The sequence below is a fragment of the Strigops habroptila genome, chromosome 4 (assembly GCF_004027225.2).
Source record: "Strigops habroptila isolate Jane chromosome 4, bStrHab1.2.pri, whole genome shotgun sequence".
Taxonomy (NCBI): Eukaryota; Metazoa; Chordata; class Aves; order Psittaciformes; family Psittacidae; genus Strigops; species Strigops habroptila.
Genome location: NC_046358.1, coordinates 39,728,518 through 39,747,098, shown reverse-complemented (window position 1 = coordinate 39,747,098; position 18,581 = coordinate 39,728,518). Strand labels below are relative to the sequence as shown.

Sequence of the window (18,581 nt, the reverse complement as noted above, 5' to 3'; positions counted from 1 at the left end):
ATAGCATACTTGAAGAAAGTTGCAGTTGTTAACAGAACTACTTTTGTGTGTAGACAGGTTAAAATGTGTCATATATCAGTGTTAAAAATAAAGTTATTCAGCTTTGCTATTTTCTGAAAGTTCAGGAAAAAAGGCAGTAAAATATACACCATGTGTATCTTTAAAAATTATTTCACAAGTGTCTGAAAACAAACCAATTCAATAGCTCTCAATGTTAGCAACAGAAATGCAGTATTTTTACATGCTTTTGTTTGTGTAATTTCTGTAGTTTTGAATAGTGATCGCTCTTTGTTGAAAAGCTTCCACATGTTTTCAATCCTCTTTTGTCCATGGACGTCTGAGTTACTAACATACAGTGACTTTTTTATTTAGAATTTCTCTTGGAAATCATCATTGAAAGTAGACATGGAAAACACCCAGTAGATCATTGCTGTCAGAATTTTATTTATAGGCACCACATGGTCAAAGATTCTTCAGTAATTTAAAAAATTTGCACAATAAAATAGAAAATGTAACCAAATAAGGCATAATGTTAAATACTGAGCAAATCAATAGCAGAAGATCAAATGAAAACACAATATTCTGTTTCGCCACGTTCGCAATAAGGAAAATGAAAGCAGCAATAAAAGAGCAACTCAGAAATAAAATACTCTGACCAAGTTCTTTGGTCCTTCTCTGAAAGGTGACAGGAATATGTTGTGGCATTGGGTATGTCGAAGCAGAATCTTGACCAAAAATTTTGACAGGCCTTGCTGCCTGGACTGTACATAGTCTGTGAAAGTTGGTAGGTCCAACTTTACCATTCCCTTTCACAGCCAAGGTGAAAAACATTAGCAACCTTATCCTGCAAACCTATACGTGTGGAATCGAGTAATCACTGGCGTGGCTGCTGTGAACTCAGAAAGAGTGCTGTATGAATAAAGTTCCTGCATGAGTATGTTTGTGGGAAGGAGTCTGACTTGGTGTGCTGGCTGCTGGACTCACTGACATCATGGAAAGCTGCATGAGTAAAACCACGTGCAAGTGCTTTGAAAATGTAACGAGCACATCAGGGGAATGGAACATCACTGACTTCAGATAGGCAGCATCATGCTGCACAATTCATCTTCAACTCCTCAAATCTTCTATGGCTCACAAATGCACAAGCAGGTTTTGGATTTTTTTTTTGTTTGCTTGCTTTTTGCAATTATTTGTTAAAAGGCAAGGATGGCTTTTAGACTGTAAATCACCGGAAAGACATTTAAGTCACCCCATACTTAAAGGACTCACGACTGTACACAAGACACTGTCACCTAACTGTTTTCAGGCTTACATGAAATTTGAAATAACTAAAGAAATGGAGTTCTGGAGACAAATATTTTGATTAAGGATGTTTTCATTGATTCATTGAATTGAAGAAAGGCCATGAAATTTTTCTTCATCAAACACATGAAGAAAGAGGGGGGTAATATAAATTGTACTGACTGCATAAAATAGATCATTAATATGTTTTTGACAAGCCAGAGAGTCTAGCGTCATGACTGTCTCCAGAGGTGAGCTTTTTTCTGTTTCAGACTAGAGATGAAATGACCTACTGCAATTAGTCTTTCCATAACGGTGAGGTTTTCTTAGGTTTTTGACCCAATTTTTATGTAGCATTCAATGCACAAGTAAATGACACAAAAGGAACAAATATGTATGTATGGAGATCTTGAGTCACCAAAAACTTTAAGCGAATCCATAATCTGTAGTGGTAACCGTGGGAGTAATCCTATTGCCCTTCAATGGGATGGATTATATGCTTGAAGTTAAGCATGTGCTTTACAGAATTAGGGCTTTTATTACTGGTTTTGCATTTTTATTATCAAAGTACTGTCAGTTTCCATATAGAATATTCTAGATAAAATGTTTTACAGCTACCAACTGGTAACAAAATGTGTTCTTTATAGGACCACAACATATCCTTATTTGGTACTGAAAAGATGCAAAACAGTTTAATTTAAATCTCCTTCATGCTTAAGAAAAAGGTTGGTTCTTCAGTGGATTAGTGGCTCAAGCAGAAAGCGAGTTTTAGATAGGTAAGACAATGGGTATGAAAACAGTGAAATACTTGCACATGTTTATGTGAGCAAAACTACGTAGATAGATAAATTTTCAATTAGTATTTAAAAATAGTGTTGTTCTTTAATATTTGTTTCATGATTATGAATGGAACTAAATGCTTCTTTTCACTACTACATACTGTATATTAAATCATTGGTAAAAGGATCCCAGCCCATACTGAAAGCATTTCTGGACTCACTGCAGAGAGTTTGGTTAATGTCAGAAACAATAAATGCAACATATTTGGAGGCGCACACACTCCATATTTGTTAAATTAGAGATTCTAAATGGCTGGTAATGGATTCAAGTGTAGAGCCAAATAAAGCTGCATTACTCATAAGCATATGTATCCTCATATTCAAATGTGGAAAATCCAGTTAATCTTCAGCCCTTCTTAGTTCTTCATTCATGAGATGATACCTTTACAGCAAAAGCAAATAAGTAAAAAGTTTCTTTTACCCCAAATTAAAAAAAAACACACAACATTTTTAAAATATAAGTTTGAAGTTAGTCTTCCACAGATAGCCAATTAAATTATGCTAAAAATGACATTTTTAATTAAACACCAAGGTAAGCATAAATGGATTTCAAAATAATTAATCAAACATCAAAAAATTGAAACCTTTTTCTGCTTGAGCAGCAGAAATGAAAGAACCAGTCTTCAGGTCTCATAGAGATTCAATCTAATTTAATTCTCTGTCTTCTCTAAATAAACATTCCTAAAACCTTTTTTTCATCTGGGGGAATAAGGATGAGAGGGGTAATCAATATTTCTAGCATTTTAATTAAAACCGTTAGTGGAATAAATCCATTTAATTATCAGTTAATGAAATACAAGGTCATTTACCTGACAGGAACTTTGAAGGTGGATTACTAGCTGGAATAAAGTAGAAGAACCCAATGTCACAGCCATTTAGCTTCTGTCAAATTTAAGGTTAAAATCCTTTTAGACTGTTTAACCTATTCTCTACCATTTTCTACCATGTATGTCAATTGGCAAGAAGAAATACACGATCAAAACTTACCTACCTTTAATTTTTCTCCAAAGTTTCTGATAAGTTTCTATAATTCTTTATTTTTGTTTTCCATTTTTTGTCTAGAGAGATGCAAAATGCAAATGAATCCTGGAATTTTTTGCAGGTCTCCTTGAATGAAGTTAGCATATTGTGCTTGAACTTAGGAACTTATTAACAATTAAACAAACTAAATGCAAATGTAGCTAGTAAATATATTTGTTGACACGAAATAGAGCTTCTCGATTTTTCATATGTAGTGAAGAAAATGATATAAATTGCTTAGAGAGGATTTTTAAGGCTAATGGTCTCATTACATGTGTAAGAAGGAAAACGGAAACAGAAAGGGTGCTCTGTGAGTATGGCAGCAAACTTCCCATGCTCCTGGTAACGTCTCAACAGGACAGCAAATCAAGCAGTGAACAAAAGTTCTGCCGGATACACACACAGTGACTGTCAGTATTGGCAAGCAGCAAGATCAACAGAGAAAGAAATAGTCGTTCCAGGATTCTGGGACAACCTTGCAAGCACAAGATAAAAAAAAATAAACTTTTAAGTGGACTGCTCCTATGTTGTGGTAAGATTTTAAGTTCAGGGTTGATTTTATGTAATTAGAATAGGTTCTATCAAATTAAAATTGATGCTAATTGGAGTTCTAAGCTCACACTAAAAGTATACACTAACATTTGGGAACATGTTATGGTGCACTGCTCTTTAAAAAAAGTGGCTCTGTAAATGACGTGCCATATAATATACTGCTTATCAGAATGACTGCTTCTAATGTTCCAGTGTCTTTTATATTATGGCATTTTGAACACAGAAAAATAAAATGTCGGTTTTCAAAATTGGTTTAGTGAGTTAACTTCAAAGTTGCATTCTCTTATTCATTGTGGCTTTTGTAAGTATAAGTCACATTGGCCAAATTACTCATAAGCATCCATCAGGCAAAAACAGTAGTTATCATTCCAGTTCATAAAGGAGGTTAACTATGTTTTTTCATAGCCTAAGAAAAGGCATTGTTCTTAAGAAAAGGACATCGGGTGTTGTATATCATGCACATTTTGCTTTTAGTAGTCACAGAAGTGTTCCAGGCATGTTTGAAGTAGTGCTTCAGAACATGTCAGACTCCGTATGGTGCAAGACTTCCTAAAACATACTTTAGTGTTTAAGCACAAGTTATGAACTGTAGATAAGGGTATGCAAAGTTTAATATCTTTTATTAGACCATCTGTTAAGGTCGGGAAAATGAAGAACAGAAAGCTGAAGGGATGGCTCTCAGCACAATGTAAGGTAGCTGGTTGTCTATGGTTGCTATGACCCTGCTGTCTGCAGTTGTCCGTATCTAAATCATGAGAAACTTACAGCTGCAAATGAAGAAGCTGGTGTGGAAGGAGTGGTAGCTGCTACAGGAAGGCAAAATCTGCTTCCCACAGTGAGCAAAAAAAATTTGGTGTCCCCAGCCCTTTCTTCCTACAGCATTATGGAGAAACAAGGCTGACATTTGAAGTTCCAGTCCAAGTTATTAACTGAGCCCTATATTGTCCTGTTTTTCTCATGCTAAAAGGAAGCTACATTATTTTTAGAGAGGTAAAATTGAATTTTTCCTATAACTGAAAAGCATTGACTCCACTTGCTTTCAAACTCTTCTTTGCTTGCAACCCCATATCATGATACTTGTGCTACGATATGCATTCTCCTTCTTAACAATATGTTGAATATTGCTGTCAGGAATCCATATCTTTGAAATTATGAGTTTTTTTATATATAGATATTATTTTTGTCACATGATTTGTGAAAGCATATTTTACCTTTTTGAAATAATAATAAGAAAATTGCCATTGACTTTGACAGAATGCAACCCATCCTTCATTTTCTAGGTTTAGCCTTTAAAGACCTCACTTGGGGGGGACTGGAGGGAAGAAACCATTCAAAATATCATGAATGCAGTGTACTTCATTCCCTGTATGTTTATAATTCTTGTATTACTGGAAGTCCCAAAACTTTTACCCGATTGTTTACTGAAGAAAAACACTGCACTGACCAGACTGAGAACTTGATTTTCATATTTTAAAACTGATGCTTTTAGCAGATTTGGAAGTTGCTTATTCATAATATTGTATGATGTGTGTGTTTTTACTATTTTAGGACTCTCTAAAGCTGCTTATTTTTAATAAGGGTCTGAACAAGTTTACATAAAGAAACTCAGAAACGGTGACACAGAAGAATAAATAACCAATTTTAATATGATAGAATTTCTGAGCCAGTTACTCCCAACTTTTAGTTTGGTATTAAAAGGAAAGCATGTCTATTTTAACTTTGTGGTATTGGGACTAATGAAGAGTACAGTGTTTGTGAAATCCATCACCCTAACTTCAGGCTCATGTAGGTAGTAGAGCCTGCTGGGAAAGCAACTAGAAACTCTTTGCCACTCAACAACAACATTTGCAGAAGATTACTGCAATCAAAATTGAAGTTTCTCATTGTATCCTTCGGTTGTCTCCATTGCCCAACAACAGGGAGGATTCCTCTGAAACAGTGAATGAGCTAGCTCTTTTATTATGTTGCAACGGTGATCTGAGGATGATTTTCTGATGGGGCTATAGCAGAGCTGGCCTTTTGCATGTCCTGCATGAGAGTTATTGCATATTCTACAGAGGAACAGGCATTTCCCTGGCTCTGTGATCATTTACAGTCAATACACTGTGGCTTCTTCACCTCCAGACAAGACTACCTTGATTCTCAAAATGCTGCTTAGAATTTTTTTAAGCACTTCCTTTATGTATTTTATTCTTGTTTAGTTGTTATTTCCCATGAGAAGAAAATACATAGTTAAATTCAACCAAGTAAATAAGACCAAAAAAAAAAAAAAAAGAAAAATTTGTGGATTCATTTAGTATTACATGTAAATCTGGATATGCACAGACCTTAAAGAACTCTCTGTTGTGAAAATCAGTGTTTTAAAAGTATTGTCACATTGCTTTACAGAAAACAGTAGTTTACTGATCTCTATGGGTTACTCAAATGCAAGTCAGGACAGATTTTGACTATTTATATTGGTTTCAGTCTAGCTGTGGTTTTGCAGGGTATAAAATATGGCGAATTCAACAGCATGCCATGAAAAGCACTCAGCAAAATAGTCTTTTAGCTGTAATGCTCTCTTAATTTCAAGGAGAACTGTCAAAATTCCAGAATATGTCCTGCAGAATCCAACAAAATCTGGCAAATTGAACCAAAGAGATCTAGCTTTTTTTTTGTCATTGTTTAAGCTGGAAGGATTGTAGATTCAGTGTCTGGAAAGCCTTGCATTTGAGATGTGTGTGTGTATGTATGTATGTTATGAATATGAAAGACAATGTAGGATTTACTCCTATGGAGAAAAAGTGTTTAAAATTGAATGAATCTTTCCAGTTTTAAAGCTTTTTTTTTTTTTGTCTTCATGTTTCTATCATGAAAATTCTTTCCCATTTAACACAAAGAAACAAACGCAACCCTGATGTGACATTGATGTGGTACTTCTAGGAGCTTCAGAAAGGACATACTCTTTTCTCTGCACATGTACATGCTGTCTGTGAGATCTGCAGATATTTGGATGCAATATGACTATATAGTCCTTTAACATTGTCCATTCTTTTCACTGCCAAATGTAGTGGAGATTCAGAACGTGCAGAAATTGTAGAAGCAGATCTGGGTTTCAGCTGACTGTATTATGCAAGCCAGCACATTCAGCATTTTATTATGAGAATTGTATAACAATAATTAATACACGTTCCACTTCTACATATTGAGAAAGAAAACCCAGGAAATAAAGTGAGTGTATCTGAGATCTTCTATCTAGTAATAATGAGATTGTAGAAATGGAACTTGCCATGTTTATCACAAAGCTGTCAGAATCATACAGGTACGTAACAGAAGGAAAGGGTTAGGAAGATGAAGGTATCTTTGCACTGTTTGGAAATGTATTTTGAAAGATATTGATATTAAATTTTATTTAAAGAAGGATAATTAAGCTGGAGCTCTGCCCCATTTAATTTCACAGGCTTGAATGGAGTTCCTCATGTTAGATATGTCTGGGAACATACTGTGCATCTAAATAACAATTTTAATTTCAGATGCAAAACAAAACAGTTCAGAGTCATGAAGACCTGTCTGTATCAAAGAAATATTCCTGGTTTTGGTTTGAAAGCATAGGTGTAACTGCACTTGTTTCCTTGCTTATAGAGCTTGTAGAACTGTAAATGGGACCTGCTGTGCAGAAAGGCTGATCTTGAACCAGCTCAGTTATATCACTACAGCTCTCCAATGATTTGATCTCCAGGGATGATGATCCTCAGCAGTGGGCTTTGGGACACAGTAGGACAAAAAGTTTTGGAGCAACAGGTTCATTCTTTAGGTTGTTGTTTAGGGCTCTGAGCAGACTCAGGAAGACGTTCAGTTCATGTTTGCAAACGTGTTTGCAGTCATAGGCTTACTTACTCTGGGGAGCAGCATGATGTTAAAATGTGTTACAAGCAGCATGATGGGCAACAAAGCTGGTACTAATGACAGGACATTTACTTTTTAAATACCATCTCTAGAAAATATGTATTTGGACTCTGCCATAGAATTAACAGTGAGCAGTGGATCTGATTACAGAATTATTTTCCTTTATGAAGCGACTATTTAGATATACACACACACTATGCATAATATACATATTTATAAATTTTAGACTGAAGTTTTGAAGCATTATGTGAGCTTTCTTCATATCTTAGATATTCTTAAGGAATCTTTGCCACCATTTTAAATATTCAGTTAAACAAGGATGTGAATTTTAAGTTTATATTTCTCTCTTTAAAATACCTTGATGTAGTTAAAGAAAAAAAGAATTGATATGTTGTATAATTTACAGTCTTGGAAAAAAATAACATAGTCATAACTTTGCAGTTTTTGTGATGCATGAAGATCAGATTTTTTAATGTTGGTTAATGCTTTACTAATTAAAGTGTGCATGTTAATTAAAGCAGAGGCTAATGTTAATTACCTATATTAATGGAATCTCATGTAGCACCTGCCTGAAGCAATGGGTTCAATTTTCAAAATATCTCAATTAAGGCTGAAACTTTTGATTTGCATCTAGTAGGGTTTCAATTAACTGCATTGCAAACTTAAATAACACACTTAAAGGGATAATATCACCAATCACATGCAGCACAGTGGAATTGGTCGGTTCAATTATTGTCTATGGCTATGAGAGCTGTCACAGTTGGTAGGTGAGTACTGTGGTATTGGCAAGTGATTATTGTCTAGGGCTGTCATCACTTCTGTGGCCGTTGCAAGAGAGATGTTAAATTGCTGTACTTTGGTCTCACTGCAATTCCATTGTTGAGGGAGACAAAAATAGAATGATGTTTGCTCACGCTCAGTGTAAGATTCAGCTTGTTCCTCTGAAATAAATGACCGCTGTTCCATGACATGGTAAGGCATTTTATCAAATGGGAAAACAGCATTTGTGATAAAGTGTGCAATGTTGCGGTGTACATCTCAGCCAAGCCAAGAGATGTGATTGTATTCCAAATCTGTTTCAGCCACCACAGCATTACGTGTTGACATAGGAGCTTTAATGAGCAGCTTCAGGAAGCGATTAACAAAGCACTAGAAATAGATGCAATCATGCTGATTGGAAATTCTACCTAAGCTCCATAAACAAGACCATAATGTCCTGCTACCATACAACTTTCTATGGTAATTATTCTTGATAGCTCCAGGACTTGAACTTTTAATATGAGCCTACTCCAATAAGACATTGATGGTTCAGTTATAATGAAACCAAGATCCAGAAAAAGCATGCTAACTTTTGTTGGTTTGGACACATAGTTGAAGAATGGATGTAGGATTCTGTGGTAGGATCCAAATTTTGTTTGTACGTGTAATGCACAAGTATCTTTGAGCGTAATTCCTATATATCCTCTATGGAAACAGACTGCTAGAGAGTCAGTTTTCAACCGTGCTCAGCAAAGAGAACCTGCAGAACAAGGTTAGCCTGTGGCTGTATTATCAGGATCCCTCACCTGTACATATTTTCCTGGTAAAAATATCCTTAGGCCTTAGACCATCCCAGTACAGTGGGTGCTGACTAGCTGTATAATAGATTGCCTGTGTCTATTAATAAAAGCTGTAATTTTCTATTGTAACACTCAGGCTTAATGCCTCCATTTTAATTAATGTTATGACAAAAGTAAAAGTATCTTTACAGTATCAATCAATCTGGTTAAGGAATTTGTGTGATTAGAATAAAACGCTTTTACCAAACTGCATTTAAAATATTTGTTTTAAAATATTGTAATGACCCTTGACTTAGGAGTTATCAGTTTCTGACCTCTTTTGAATCTAGATTAAGCAGTGTGTGATGATTTTTGTTGCTATTTTCACGTTTAAGGAGCCTGTGTCCCACGTCATGTTGTAAGGTCAATAGATGGTTTAGAACTCATACTTTTTTTGTTGTATCTGGAAACAGATTTAGGTCTATCATAATCTGCATGCCCAGAATCCCCATGTAGTGATACTCAACCTCTTTAGCAGTATAATGTTTTTCACATGTACCTAATGGCCACAAAGTATTGATTTTATTTATGGTTACTGGAAATGTGCATCTTTTAATTAAAGTTTTCCCTTGACAGATATTTTCTGTAATAATTGAAGTTCAGATTCTTTGAGTCAATATACGTCTTATTTTAGCTGCGGAAAAGTCACATTTTCATAGATCAGGTGTTAAAATAAAAAGATGCAGCAGGTAAGCATATACCGTGATATGTTATTGCCATCTCAGTTATATGTCCTAATATTGTTTTGAAGGAAAAGGATTAAGTTATGCAATTGTATAATCATATGAACATTTGTTACAGACATATGTCATCTTGAACATCTACATATTGAGAGGGGTGATTTTGATAGTCTCAGTCTGCTTTGGACCTGGCTCCTTTCCCTTGTGAAATTAAAATGCTTCTTCATATCCATTTAAATATCTGTCTAAACTTAAGTAAAAATAGCCAACTGTCTCCTGTTTGTTGCACTCTTGGTAGCACAGAATACTGTAACAATAAATCTTGTATTAATTTGGCAAGTTTAACTACATTCTAAATGAGAAGTAATACAGCACCAAGCAGGCAGTATCTTGTGTAATGGTCATGTCTTTGATGAAAATCTGTTGAAATCATTGTATTTACAAGATTACTCAGTTTAGGTCTCTCTGGATATTAGTTGGCCCAAAGGCACTTAGCCAATTAAGGCTATTGGAAAAAATGAAAGCAATCCAACCTGAAGCTTTCTGAAAGGAATCTTTAACATCATTTACTTCTCTTGCTGTATAGGGACTATAATATCTTGGGTATACATCCAATATCTTGGGTATACTTGTTTATTTCACTGGGATGTTTTTGTTAGGTATGAGGCAGAGAAAAAGTTTTAATTAATTGTTCAAATTGCAAAATAATATTACATAAAAAACATCCTGAACAAGTTATTTTACAGTATCATTTTGCTAAGGAACAAGGAAGAAGGTGGCCATGCAAATTTGGATGGATTTTTGTCAATGGTGATTTGAAAGGCATACCTGTAAATTTTTTAATCTCACTTTTGGGCATATGAACTCCTCCCAGAATGTTTGCTTTATGAGTAAGTGAAGACCTTAGGTGCTTTAGCCAAATCACTGTGCAGGTTTGGGCCTGGAGTCATGGCAGGTTTTTAGTGGAAGTCTTGGGAAAGAGTAAAATAACTACAGGTACATAGAATTAGTCTGTAATACTGTGGTGTTTTCAGTAAAAATGGAAAGAGCAAATAGGTTGAGTCACATTAGATAGTCATGTTCTAGAATGTATAGTACATTTTTAAAGGTTTCATTAAGACCCAATTATGAGGTCTTTACTCTGGCAAAATTCCCTTTTACACTGTGGAAAGCTTTCCTAAACACAGTATCTAAAGAATTTAGGTGCTGGATGTTGGCTTTTCTTTTAAAGTTATTCTTACCACTTTGACACATAATATAGAATCTACCTTAAAGTTCTGTGATAAAAGGGTTCCACTAAATTTTGTCTTGTTAATGCAATAAAGTGTTATCACATTAGAATCCTTGTCCAAGTAAGGTGTCTAACATGTTTCTGAAAAGGCAGCACATGTGAAAAAAATGAAGTTTTATTGTTAAAAAAGAGATGTAATTTTTGTTATATTTTAGGGCTTTAATTGTTCTGTTACTTTGTCTTGACCTTGAGCAGTCTCCCTATGAGTGTATCATATCTTAATATTTTATATGTATATATATAAACAAAGGTTTTTAAAAATAATTTTATATCACATCTGTTTTTACTGCATGTTGCTGCATGTCTCTAGAGGCATACAGCATTTTTATTTTCAAGTAAATTTATATTAGTTACAGTCTCCAGCTGTTTCAGATACAGAATCATTTCCTGTTGGTACAGTTTCCAGCACAATTCCCTTTTTTTCTTCTCAGAAGAATAAGAAATTTAATTTAACAAAGACATCCTATAATTGCCTTTGTATCTAGTAAGGTATCTAGCAATCTAAATATTTTATTTTATTTAAAACATCTGTCTACATAATATCATATGACTGTACAAGCCTATATCAGCCTTCTGAAAGACAGCTGCTGCCACTTTTATTTAATTTATAAGAGACCAACAAAATTGCTCCTGAAGATAAAGCCCGTCTGCCACTGAGTCATATATAAAAAAATTTTGCAAGATGAAAATTGCTTGCACTTACAGTTCTTGTTAAACTAATCTAGGTCTTTTTCAAATTTAGAAGCATTGACTTTCCTTTTCCCTCTCTCCCCACCCCTCCACCCCCGAGTCACTATGGAAACATTGGAGCTTTACATATACATTTTTTAGAAGCTTATTTTATTAAGATTGAAGGTACATTTCTTTGTAAGATGAAATGCAAACTAGAGTCGCATCTTCATTACTCACTTGTGGGATTTATTTATCTCCTGCTATCTTCATTTTCGCAAACATTTGGTGCAAATTATACTGGTGAGAATTTTCATGCATTTTTTTCAGAATATATAGGGGAAGTGATAATGTCAATACAGATCTTTATCTGTCTTGTGTTACTAAGCTTTGTTTGCAGTGATTGTAAACTGTTTCTTTGTATGAAGCAACTCATACTGATAAGAAAACGCTTAATAGATAGTGTCAATTTAGGTATAACAGCCATCCTAGAAAAATACACATAGGCATTCCACAGTACGTCTAAAGAAGACAAGTTTACTTTTTCCAGGGAAGTAATCAAAATATTCCTTTTTGGAGAACTAAAACTATGAAAGGAAAATGTTTATGGTTCCCTACTGGCACACAGTTATGATTGACAGGAAAAAACAACAAGTATGCCACATGAGACATCTTGTTCAGGAACTTTCAGGAGGGTAGTAAATTGGTGTTGGCACAAACACAAAAAAATAAAATGACTTGATTCAGCAGTTTTCAATTCTAAATCCCCAGGATCCAAAGAAAGAAGTAAATATTCATCAAATGATCAAAATTTATATTGATTTTTATTCTGCATTAGCAGCTCGAAGTCAAGATTCTTGACAGGGTGGATGTCAGTTTGAATGATTCTCTTTGAAATAAGGATACAGGCACTGGGCTGAGTGCAACTGTGCATTCCTGAACCATAGGAAAAGACTATTAGAACTAGTCTTTTCCTATTAGAACTAGTCTTTTCCTATTAGAACTAGAACTAAGAAGCTGAATTTTTTAAAGAATAGTATAAAGGCAGGCTCGTTCTGTACTGTTTTGATAACTGAATTGTTGTTATTAGTATGTAAAGTAATTCTTGTTGTTCCTGCTTTACTCCATCCTTTTTATTATCATCTGACAACTTTTCTATAGTACTTCAGAGGGGACCAGTAGTTCACATACTGTAGTAAACGAGTTAATATCAGTACTTTCCAAAGTTAGTGTGTTTTAGAGTGAAGTGCTAGTCTGGCAGAGCAAAGGAAGCAAAGATTGTATCTGCACATTATACATCTTTAATTTTGCAGTTTCTGCCAGGGCGTAAATAAAGATCTTGGGGGAGGGAGTGGGGAAAGGAGGATGGAAATCCAGGGGAAGAGAATGTGAGTATGAATGCAGCACAGAAACACAAATGTGATGACTGTGATTACCGAGCTGTGAGATTTAATGAGAAAGCTTGTATTAGAGTGAAGTAGAAAATCATAACCATCACCTCTAGTCTATAGGAGTATAATTGGTTCTCAGCCCCCAGCAAAAAGTAAATAAATTAGTGTCATTTTTAACAAACTTAAATATATTGAGAATAAAAGGGGAAGTTATCTCCATTACTGTACTGTTGCAGTATACTTGGGGGGTTTTAAGTACCTCAGCTTGCATTAAAATGAGATTCATTGTCATAAATGGAAGAGAATAGTGTGTGTTTGTGGGGGGATTAAATAAAAAGCAAAGTGAGGCAGAAATACAGTAACTATCAAAGTGTTAACAAATTTCCCAAATGTCCTAGATGCTTACAATTCAGCAAACATCTTTAACTGCATAGCTTTAAAATTAAATTTTACAAACATTATGGGTAATGCTTTAATAGTATGCAAATTGCAATGAAGTCAGCAGCAGCAAAGCTGACCTCTCAGCAATACAAATATTTTATGTTTAAAAGTTATCTTTTTACAGTTCCCTCTACCTCAGTAGGTGTCAGGTGCTTCAAGAGGGTCCTCATCTGAGGATCATAAATAAACTCAAAGGAGAAGCAGTCTGTGCCTGCTTTTTGTACATGGTGAGGCAGTTGTACAAATCAGCATATTAAGCTATGTATTTTGCTATTGCTACAATAATTGCTAATATTTTTACTACTATTTTTTTTTATTATTTCCTCAAAACTCTTTTTTGGATTTTCTGTTTCTAATTTTTCTCAACTCCCCCTTCCCCCCATATATATATCTCTCACATGTATATAGATAGAAAAATTGATGTATAGAGAAAAATACTTAACCTGCATTTTTCTGCTATTAAATACATTAATTTCTCCTTGCATGAGAAAAAAAAAAGTGATCTTAATTAAAAACAAAAAACAAAAACCAAAAACCAACAAAACCAAACCCAAACCACTTACATTGTATAGTAAGGAAACTTTGCCATCTCTAGTGGTAATATAATATCGAATAGACAATCTAGGCATGGAAAGAATCTTTCCATTTCAGAACAAATCAAATAAGCATTCAGTAAGAGTCTTTGAGGTACACTCAGGGTAAGAGTTTGGACTTGAAAATGTTTGGCACTACTGATCCTCTCAAAATAATTGTCTCAAAATATTGAATCAAAGGAGACTTTAACTTAAAACTTCTGCAGTTTTGTGAGTTGGTATGTCTAGGAAATAGTGGAACTAGTTATTAAACATATATATTTGTAACAATTAATAAATATGAAGCATTTCTCAAGCATATAGAATTTTGAAATGGAGCTTCTTGGGGAAAAAATGAAACTGTTTATGCACTAAAAATAATTACTATGTAGCATGCGCACAGTGATGTAGTATCTTACAGAAGGATTTCATATTTTTTTCTGTAATATGGCATCGCCTTACTAGTAATTTCTCCATTTTATGTAGGTTCCTTTCAGCATAAATTACAGAATTATACAAAAATCCCTGTTCATGAAAAGATATCAAAACATAGAGCAGGAATATTATTACAATATGGTAAAATTAATAAAAAGTGAAAGTGAATTACCAAAGTAATGTGAGATTCGTACAGTGCAATTTTAAAGGAGTAAATAATTACCTTATATTTGATTCCAAGTGAGATTTTTTCAATGTAATAAATTCAGATAACTTGGAAGACACTTTCTACAAGTTATCAGGTTTCACTTCACTGTGAAGCAATACAGCTCCCAATGGTGAGAAAAGAGATTTCCCCAAAATACGCACAAAGTAACTCTCTGAGCAAAATTTCCAAGGAAAAGCTGTAACATTTTTACATTAGCTCAGTCACGCCTTCCTGGGATGCGTTGGGTAGTTTTCGCTAAGAGGCATTGGTTTTGCAAAACCTACCGTCCCTCATTATTTTTAAATAGAAATACACATGTCAATCTGCTGCAGAGATGGGGCTGGAGGAATGTGCACCATCACTCTGGAATTTTACTTGCACAAGCGTGCTGTCCTGAATTCTGAGCATTGGTACCTTTAACCTTAAGGGCATGGCTATTTTGAATGCCCAGCCCTTTAGATCATCCTAGATGCATTACCTGTTCATGTGGTTTGGTACACAAGCCTTTTAGAGGAGTATGACTGTTAGAAATATCAGTGTTTTGGATGATAGACAGATTCTTTAAGAATCTCTTTTTAAGCTACTTCGTTGCTCTAAAAGTGCAAACAGAGGGAATAGTAGGAGCAATTAGAACTTGCAAATAGTGGAGGTTTTAAGTAAGTAAGAAGAAGTTTACAATTTTAGCACTTTCGGAAAGAATTTCATGTCTGACTAGTTTTTCCTCTTCTTAGCTACTTGGGGTTCTTGAGGCAGGCCCAGAAAGTTATTCAACCTTGTGTTTAAATACAACATATCTGTGTTCTGATGTCCTAGAACAAATTGTTTTCTCTGCTGGACAGGGAAAAATCCAAGACAAAAGGTTGTATTGATGAATTACTACTTTCATGGGACAAATTCTTCTGGGTTTGTAAGAATGGGACCATTTGGGCGTGTGACAGTTCTCGTGGCACGTGAAAAGGTGTCACTTGGAGGAACTGGAAGGCATGTGGCAGTTTTGACGAAATGCGTTCTGTTATGTTGATGGGTTCAGCTGGATCTGCATCCTTCTTAATTTGTGTGTTATGCCTGGTTTTAGCAATCACTTTGTGTCAATCTAGCCCTTTCTGTTGTCAGAGCAAGCCTGTTCCCCATCTGGCCCCCAATAATTACAAACCCTTCTTTTGCATCCCGCCTGTCATTCTCTTGCTCTGCAGGCTGGAGAAGCAGACCTGCAAGACAAGAAAAGTAGCAAAAGATACTGGCCATTGTTTAATTCCCATTCTTACAAGGACTTTTTTCATATTGCAATTTTGGGATGCTGTTGTCAGAAGCTGTTGTCTTGAAAGTCTCTGGAGAGGTTAATCCTTTCATACTTCAATGCTTTTTGGTATTTGTGATATAGGAAACTTCTGTGGGTACATAGCTGAGATCTGTTTGGTGCACAGGGCATGCCACACTTTTATGTCGTATTTAATGTTAACACCGAACAGAACCAAAGGCAGGGAGACAGTCAGGAATTAGACGCCAAATGTCCAGACTTTAAATTAACAGCATATTCAGGACACCTCCATGGACTTGGTAAGACAATGCTGCTGAGGCCACACTACTGATTGCGTTTGCACTCCACAGTCCTGAAGCCACAGGTCATGTTCCTAATCTTTATGAAAAAATCAGCAAAAAACCTGTGTATTTCTGAAAGCCAAGGGAAACCCTACAAAAAGATACTGCTGTGGTTTACTGGTGTGTTTTGTTTTGTTGGTTTTTTTTGGTTTTTGTTTTTTTTTTTTCATTTTTTCCGTCTGTTATTTCTGATGGCTCTGGGAACTGCCTGAAGTTCTGCCTGCTATAACAAGCACTGCTCTATCTAAAATTTAATTTATGGCTCCTATGGACAGGCTTAAAATTCACTGTGCTGTTACTTGTACTAAAACTCTATGATGAGTTTAAGTACCTTGATAAGTAAGAATGTTCTTGCCTTGTAATTTTGCTTATTCTATGTGAAGGTTTCACATTGTTATAATGTTTTTAGTACATTGAAAAATGAAATGATAACGTTATTACTCATATAAAGGCATTTATGATGATAAAAACACTTTGCTAAGATTTTAACGGGTAACAAGCATGCCCTGATTAACAGAATTAATTTCTTGCATGATCAAAAAACAGCATGTCCTTTGTAATAGGACAATCAAATGTGCAGTTCTCAGTAAACACGTTTTATGATATAGGATTATTTTTTAATCTGATTCAGTCCTGAAGAGAGTATGCAATATGGGGGGTGGAAGAGGCAGGGAAGCCAAAAGCAAGGAGGGTAACAGACTAAGAAAGAAGTCAACTGCAGCCAGGTCCCCGTTTTAATTGCACGAAGGGAGCAGGGAAAAAGAGAAAAGAAAAGAAAGGGGAGGAGAGGGGAAACACCCAAAGAACCCCCCCAAAACCAACAGAACATCACAAAACATTAGAGTTACAATCTTGCTTCAACAACAAAAACACACTTACAGTAGAAGCAGTACTTCCAAGAAGCCACTTGAATTCCAAGAAGCCTAATACTGCCAAGTGGTGGACTAAATGATCTTAAAGGTCTTTTCCAAACTAAATGATTCTATGATTCTGTTACATACTGCCATTTAAAATGCCAGCATGAATTCTTGGAAGTACTGCTTCTACCCTAAGTGTTTTCAGCTACAGAAGACCTGTTGGCTGGCTATGGGGACAGAGTGTGGATGATCACGTCTGTCTGTATGGCCTCTTGCCTGCCAAAGAACTCTTTCTGTAAGCTACATCTCCATGGAAGATACTTTGAGCTGTGTGCTCCTCAAAGTGATTTTATTTAGTAGTTGCATCTGTGACAGAGCCAGGGTCTCTTTCATGTCCTATAATGAAGCCTTCTCCACAACTACATATATGGAGAGGTATACATATAATGTGGAGAATTAAACAGAATATTGTGACAAAAACAACAAAAAATGCATGAGGGCACAGATACGACCACATAAATGATACTATGATCAACTTAATTCTGGTAAGGAATTAATTGCAATTTTGTATCTCAAGAAATTTACCAATTATAAAGATATAGAGAGTGCCAAGCTGGGATATGCATCCTTTTAGAATGGTGCAGGTGAGCTTGCATTTCTGTACAATATAGATGTAGGTGAGCCTTGTAAGTCTATATGCTGCATAATGCCATCTGACCACTTCCTTGTTTGGTGGAAACTGGAATTTGTGCTTCAATTTAAGAAACAATGTTTTTATGCAGCTTAAGTTTACATAATGGCAGAGGAATTGAACTATGTATTTCATATGTAATTCTATAGTAAATAGAGTCTAGTGTGGTAGTGGTATAGCTTTTCTACAGTACTGTGAAGAAAGGATAATGCAAGATAGGGTACTTTCATAATTTAAATCCAACTGAATGTATTATCATTTGTATATATAAAACACAGAATAGTTTGCTTACAATAACATAGTTCATAACAAAAGACTTGTGCTTCCCTTTCAACATCAATTCAGTGATATTTATTCTAGTACATTCCAATATAAAATTTTGTTTCAGCAGAACAACATTAGCTCTGAGTTCTCATCTCCAATTTATATTGGTGTAAATTTTGAGTCTGTCATTTGGCACTCTGTATATAAAATAACCTTTCAATCTCCTTCCACCCACACTAACAGCCATTATCCCTTGTCTTGTCTTTCTCCGCTTCAGAATAAGGTCATTCTAACATGTACATCTAACA

At 35.1% G+C, this 18,581-nt stretch overlaps 1 protein-coding gene across 8 annotated transcripts in view; it reads left to right on the top strand.

Annotated features, from left to right (window-relative positions):
- Positions 1 to 18,581, top strand: part of AKAP6 (A-kinase anchoring protein 6) — a 273,850-nt gene that overhangs the window by 163,427 nt on the left and 91,842 nt on the right. The window lies entirely within an intron of this gene.